Genomic DNA, 8,127 nt, shown 5'->3' on the forward strand with positions numbered 1-8,127 from the left:
GTGTCTCTGTATTTATTTTAAGGACAAAATGAAATTCTGTTTTAATTTCTGCTAAAAACATACCTCTCTTTTCTCACATTGTGATATTCCTCTCCATGCACAGCCCGACTCCTCCGATTCCTTTTTCTCAGTTCATGATTCCACTTTCTTTAATTCAGCACTCCTGCCATCACTCTTCCCAAAAGTCTGACTGTCCTCTCTCTGTTTACAAAGTATATAGTGTATGTCTGCATCCCAGAGCCTCCACCCTTGAGCTCCAGGTAGGTGGAGTTGACTCCAATGGGCGGACCAAGTAGGTGGGGCTGTTTCCAATGGGCGGTCCAAGTGGGTGGAGTTTAATCCAATGGACGTTCCGTGTAGGTGGAGTTGAGCTGCAGACCTTCAGAGTTTTGCCTGGTCACACTATTGTTATGATTAGATTAGACTAGATTAGATTAAATTAGATACAACTTGTCCCCGGGGGGAAATTAGGCTTTTTACGAAAGCACTTTAAATAAATAAACACATACTTAGGTAAAAAATTATTAAATAAATAAATATACATACACACTTTGGTCTGAACACACACCAGAATGACTGTAAAGCGGGAAATTAAAAAGAAAGAAAACTTCTGACTTGGTTGTGTTAGTCTCCATCCATCCATCCATTTTCCAACCCGCTGAATCCGAACACAGGGTCACGGGGGTCTGCTGGAGCCAATCCCAGCCAACACAGGGCACAAGGCAGGGAACCAATCCTGGGCAGGGTGCCAACCCACCGCAGGACTGTGATAGTCTCTGTGCGGCATTATGCAGATGTACTGCTGTTGGAATACAGGAGCCCCTGTAGTTTCTTGACACACTTCTGCAGAATAATTTGTAAGATGAAAGTCGTCAGTGTTAGTCTGTCAATGTGAAGCATTGTTCATAATGGCACTCAGTTTTATTTTAATCCTCTCCTTTGCTACAACCTCCAGGGGGTCCAGAGTGTGTCCCATAACTGAGTCTGCCCTTTTATTTAAACTGTTGACTTGATGGGCCTTTCTTGAAGTGATGTTACCAGCCCAGCACACCATGGTGTAGAAAACCACACTGGTCATCACAGAGTTGTTGATGGTGTCACACCCAATATTACAGGAATGCAGCTTCCTAAAGATAAAGAGCCTGCTCTGCCCTTTCTTAAATAGCTCCTCTATGTTCTGAGACCGGTCCAACCTGTCATTAATGTGGACCCTCACGTACTTGTAGAAGTGGACTAACTCTACATCTAGGGTTGTGGAACAGTTATCCGGCTCAAATAATGCCAACAATTGTTATGTAAGGAAACCCCACCCACTTGGAGCTCCAGTGTGGAGGCTTCTTGCTGCAAAGATACCAGTCTCCTGTTTACAGGAGGCTTAGCAAGCGATTTCTTAAGTACTGTATAGCTTTGCGTACAGGGGCACTACAACTAAATTACTGTAAAACTTAGAAAAGCAGGCTGTGAAAAAAATAATTTTTGTGATGGTGTAATTTACTGATCACCAATCAGGTCATTTGGGATGAAAATCAACCCATGCCAATCAGCAGCAGATTGACTAGGCCATCACTACCAGTGATTGTTCCTGCCTTGTGCCTTATGATTGCTGGGATAGGCTCCAGCTGTGCTGTGACCCCGCTCAGGATAAAATAGGTTTAGAAAATGGATGAACATAATAATAATAATACCTTTTATTCAGGTAGCACAATTACTATGCTCAAAGTGCTTCAGAGGAATTGAAAAATGAACAATTGGGAGAAAGCAGAAACAAAAAAGATAAAACACACAACACAGGTTTCAAAGTAATATCAGGATAAAACACAACTAAAATATAAATAAAGCTTTGAATTAGAATATGAGACAATAAACCAGAATAAAAAAAAAATAAAATAAAAAAAAATACAAAAAACTACAAGAAAACCTTGAATAAATAACATAATTTGTGATCTTCAGCACTGGAAAAGACACAGTAAACCGAGAAAAGGCTCAGAATGTCAGGGTAAGTTAAATGTCATTCTAAACACACGATTCTTAAGATGCCTTTTAAGGGAACGAATTGAGTCAGTTGATCCAAAATGCTGCTGCAAGAATTATTACAAGAACAAGAAAATATGAACATATAACTCCAGTTCTTAAATCCTTACACAGGCTCCCAGATTTCAAAATCTTATCATGACTTACAAACCAGAACGCACATTAAGATCTCAAGATGCCGGTATGCTTATGATTCCAAGAGTTAATAATATAACGGTGGGAGGTCGAGCTTTTAGTTACAGGGCCCCTAAACTGTGGAATGGTCTGCCTGCTACTATAAGAGATGCCCCTTCAGTCTCAGTTTTCAGATCCCGGCTGAAGACTCACTACTTCAGTTTAGCACACCCTGACTAGAGCTGCTGATTAACTGTACATATTGCATCTCTGTTGTTAGTTATTATCACTAAAACATAAGTAACATGATAGTTAGAATTTGTTACTAACCCTCACCTATTCCTTTTCTCTTCTCAGTTCTCAAGTGTGCCACTTGGTGCCACGGCCCACCTGCCAAGTTGTTTTGCCTGCCTAATGTAAAGTCATCTGTGATGGAGAAAGCAGGAATCATTGGGTAGAGGGGTCCTTCAATCAGATTGGCTGGCCCAGCACTGACTCAGCTGTGGAATAGCCAATAGGAGGAGGCAGCTTGACGGCCGAGGTCTCCAGGACTCTGAACAAATCCAAATCATATTATGTGATATCATCTACTGTTGAATTCTGCTCTGTACTTGTTATATTTCTATTGCACTATTATATTATATTGAGGATTACTTGTGCTCTGTTTTGTGTATTGTATTGTATGGCCCCCCTTCTTTTTGACACCAACTACACGCCCAACCTACCTGGAAAGGGGTCTCATTGAACGGCCTTTCCCAAGGTTTCTTCCATTTTTTTCCCTACTAGGATTTTTCCTTGTCTTCTTAAAGAGTCAAGACTGGGGGACTGTCAAGAGGCAGGGCCTGTTAAAGCCCATTGCGGCACTTCTTGTGTGATTTTGGGCTATACAAAAATAAATTATATTGTATTTTATTGTATCTTGCCAATTTAGGATGGGTTGTTCCATAGTTTGGGTACTATAGAACTGAACGGTCTGCTATCCGTAGAGCACAGGTTAGTTTGGGGAACCACAAGATTGCCTGAATCTGTGGACCTTGGTGAGAGCCTAATGGTGGAGGAGCTTATTGATGGAGTCCAGTGCAATGCCATTTAGTGTTTTATGGATTTGTAAAAGAATTTTAGATTCAGTCCTATAAGACACAGAGCCAGGGAGGCTGTTATGTGTTCGCTGTTGCTGGTTTGTGTAAGGACTCTTGCAGCAGAGTGATAAAAGATTAAATGGGTCACCTGCCAGTAGGGAGTTACAGTAATTGATGTGGGATGTAATAAAAGCACTGACAAGTTTCTCAGCATTAGAAAAGTAGAGAAATGAGTGAAACATGGGATTTGGACGTAAGAAAGTGATTTATGTGGGTGGAAGAAGAAGGGAAGGGATCAAAAATAACACCAACATTCCTTGCAGTAGAAGAAAGTGGTACAATGATGACATCACCACAAATGATTGAAAAGCAGCTCATTTTCTTCGTAAGAGAAAGGGGATGACAAAGATGAAGAGTTCAGGGTACCAGCCTGGTCAGGCCATATTAACTGAATTGCAAATTAAAGTAAAAAAAAAAACATACAATAATTGTGGAAACGTCTTTTCAGGACAGAACTGACAAAGAAGGCGGAGCTTCCAGTTTTTAGTCCTTCCAGCAGGAAGAGGCGGATCCAGGTGGGTGATGTCACAGGTGTTATAGCCATCAATCATCCATTCTGTAGAGGGAGCAAGAAAAGAGGCCTTAGGATGCAGCGCCAACCCCTGGAGCAGTGGCAGAATTACAGCCACTAAAGCCATTCAGCTGTCCCCGATGTGTATACGCGTGACTCCTTACAACAAATATTAACTCAGAAGACAGCAAAACATTGCAAAGAAGTGCAAATGAAGCCATAAAAGATTAATTTGAAAAAGATCATGGCATAAATAAAAGTACTGGAAGTACTGTAGCTTTCAAGATCTATGAACGAGTAATTGAAAGAAGGATTTGACAGCATGTGCAGAATAATACCAATGAGCATGGCTTCACTCCAGAGAAGAGCACAATAGATGATATTTCCATGTAAAGATACCGTAGATACACAAATAGTCACTGGAAACAGAGCAAGATACTGGCCAATGGCTAATTTTGAAAAGGCTATCAATCGAATACCAAAAGAGGTGGGAAACTAAAGTTTGAGGGAGGAATGACATTTGATCAAATCTATGTATGATGGGTCAGTTATTAGAATTTGCAGGATTAAATAAGTGATTTGACAAAATGTTTATGTGCACCAAAGCTCATTTTGAAGCACCTTTGCTGTTTATACTATTAACAATGCAATCCGTTGAAATGTACAAAAAGGAGCTCCTTGAAATATCTTGTTAGGCAGATGACCCGGCTACTAATGAAGAAACGTTGGAGAGATTGCAAGAAATTGTCATTAGATGGCAGAGTGGGCCTGAGACAAAAGGACTGCAAGTTACATGTCGGGAAGACAGACGTGATGTTTGGAAATAAAACAAAGCGACAAATTAGCATTATGGAGAAATCTGGCACTGTACAGAAACAAGTAGATGCTTTTAAATACCTGAGCTCCATTGTAAAAGCGAGGGAAGGATGAGAAGAGGATGTAAGATGAAGAATCAAAGCTGGGTGGAAAAGCTGTTATGATGTGTGACAAGAAATTTCCATAAAGTATAAAGTCCAAGGTCTATAAAGAAAGGATTTAACCTGCAATACTGTGTGGATATGAAGCATGGAAATTTAAAAGATGGAATGAACAGATGCTGGAAAAACCAGAGATGAGAATGCTGAGGTGGATGTGTAATAAACTTCTGAGAGACAGTGAGAAAAACAAGGACACTAGAAAGAAAGCAGGGGCAGCATTTCAAATTTAGAAGGTCAGAGGAGCAGACTAACGTGGTTCAGATGTACGAGGGACGTTCAAAAAGTTTCTGCACTTTTATATTTTCGTTAGAAACAGTGAAGGCGGGAGGACTGGTAATTGGGCATTAAGAAGTTGGTACAACGCTGGGAAAATTGCATCGCAAATGAAGGTGACTATGTACAAAAGTGGTGTAATTTGCTTTTGAAATTCTTAATAAAGAGTCTTGAAAAAAAGTGCGGAAACTTTTTGAACGTCCCTCATATATGCAAAACGAATGCCAAAAAGGATGTGGAGGTTATTGGAAGAAGATCACAGACTTGACAAAGTAAAAGGATGTGGAATCAGACTGACATTGACTTGATAAGTACCAGGAGTGGGCATCATTTTAAATATTAAAACAGATTCCAACACAATTATAGTGCTAGTCTATAGACCACCAGGGCCGTATTCATTGTTCATGTCTGAATTTACAACCTTTTATCTGACTTGGCTATAAATTATGATCACGTAGTACTGATGGGGGATTTTAATGTACACATTGATGTGGAAACTGACACTTTTAGCAAATGTTTTACTTATTTGTTAAATTCAGTAGGATTTTGTCAGAATGTCAAAGGTCCAAATCATAATCATAACCACACATTAGATTTAATTATAACTTACAAAGTTAAAATTCAAAATTTAATTATTACTCCATTAAATGAAGTTATTTCTGATCACTACTTAATTACATTTGATTTAGTCCTGCCCTTGCCAACACATTCCCAGATTAAAACAAAGACAGTGCGACATCTAGATTGTAATTCTGCTTCAAAATTTATAGATACTTTGAGTAAGTCGAGTGTAATTGTGGAAAACCATTTAGATCAGTTAACATCAAATGTAAACACGGAAAACAATTTAGATCAGCTAACATCACATTATAATGTGACCTTGAGAGATGCTCTGGACACAGTGGCTCTCCTTAAAACAAAAGTGATCAAAGCACATAGAAACTCTCCCTGGTTCAATGAAAATACTCGAGCTCTTAAATTAGAGTGTCGAAAACTGGAGTGCAGATGGAGAACAACAAAGCTACATGTCTTTCAAATTGCATGGACAGAGAGTGTTAATAAATATAAAAAAGCCCTCTTTAAAGCTCGGTCAGAATATTATTCTACATTAATAGATAGCAATAATAAAAATCCTCGGGTACTGTTTAGAACAGTGGCTAAATTAACAAATGGAAATTCAGATCAACAGTGCAAAATACCAACAGATATTAGCAGTACAGACTTTATGAACTTCTTCAATGAGAAAATTAAAAATATAAGATCCCAGATCTCTGCATCACAGTACAAACCAAATACTAGCTTAGCAGACTCTGTCTCACATTGCACTCAGCACTTTAGTAATTTTAATCCTGTAACTGAGCAGGAAGTATTAAGTTTAATTTCTAAAATGAAGCCCACTACTTGTTCCCTAGATCCAGTGCCAACAAAACTAGTAAAAAGTGCAATGGATGTTCTTGCAGCACCTATCCTAAACATTATCAATAGTTCATTATTGCATGGCACAGTACCTGATGCACTAAAAGTGTCAGTCATTAAACCATTACTTAAAAAGTCAGACCTTGACCCACACATACTAAATAATTATAGGCCTATTTCAAATTTACCGTTTCTCTCTAAAATACTAGAAAAAGTAGTCACCAGTCAGCTTCAGACACACCTTACGCATTACAATTTATTTGAGAAATTCCAGTCTGGTTTTCGCACTGGTCATAGTACAGAAACGGCACTAACACAGGTTGTAAATGACATTCTGATATCCTCTGATGAAGGAAACTCCACTGTAATTATGTTGTTGGACTTAAGTGCAACATTTGACACCATCAACCATTCTATTTTACTGCACAGGCTAGAAAATGATGTTGGGCTTACAGGCACCGTGCTCGCTTGGTTTAGTTCTTACTTATCAAATCGATTCCAATATGTACAGAAATGTGCTGACAGTACTCCATCATTATACACAGAAGTTCAATATGGTGTCCCGCAGGGCTCAGTACTGGGACCTTTACTGTTTTCACTGTACATGCTTCCACTGGGATCTCTCATTAGGAAACATAATGTTAATTTTCACTCGTATGCAGATGGCACCCAGTTATACCTTTCATTTAAATCAGATGAAGTTTCTCCGATGTTGTCTTTAATTAGTTGTGTAAGCGAATTAAAGGAGTGAATGAATGAGAACTACTTGTCTTTAAATACAGATAAAACAGAGATGTTAATTGTTGGAGGGAATGACGCTGATCATAACAATATTTTGTCATCATTTAACTCAGTGGGAATCCCAGTCAACTTTACTGAATCAGCCCGCAATCTAGGAGTTATCTTTGACTCTAGCATGTCATTTAAAGCGCATATTACAAAGTTGTCCAAAACATGTTTCTTCCATCTTAAAAATGTTAGGAAATTAAGGCGCTTTTTAAATAAACAGGATTCTGAGAAACTAATTCATGCATTTATCTCTAGTAGGATTGACTACTGCGATGCGGTGTTCACTGGATGTTCAAACTGTTCTTTATACAGCCTCCAGTTAATCCAAAATGCGGCTGCGAGAATTATTACAAGAACAAGAAAATACGAACACATAACTCCAGTTCTTAAATCCTTACACTGGCTCCCGGTTAAGTTTAGGGCAGATTTCAAAATATTCTTTTAACATATAAAGCATTAAATGGTCAAGGCCCGGCTTACTTGTCTGAACTTATCATGACTTACAAACCTGAGCACACATTAAGATCTCAAGATGCCAGTCTGCTTATGATTCCAAGGATTAATAAAATAACAGTGGGAGGTCGAGCTTTTAGTTACAGGTCCCCTAAACTGTGGAATGGTCTGCCTGCTACTATAAGAGATGCCCCTTCGGTCTCAGCTTTTAAATCCCGGCTGAAGACTCACTACTTCAGTTTAGCATATCCTGACTAGAGCTGCTGATTAACTGTACAGACTGCATCTCTGTTGTTAGTCATTAGCACTTAAACATAAGTAACATGACAGTTATAATTGTATACTAACCCTCACTTATTCTGTTTTTCTTCTCGGTACTCAAATGTGGCACTTGGTGCCACGGCCCACCTGCCAAGTTGTTTTG

Source organism: Erpetoichthys calabaricus, chromosome 12, assembly GCF_900747795.2.
Source record: "Erpetoichthys calabaricus chromosome 12, fErpCal1.3, whole genome shotgun sequence".
Lineage (NCBI taxonomy): Eukaryota > Metazoa > Chordata > Cladistia > Polypteriformes > Polypteridae > Erpetoichthys > Erpetoichthys calabaricus.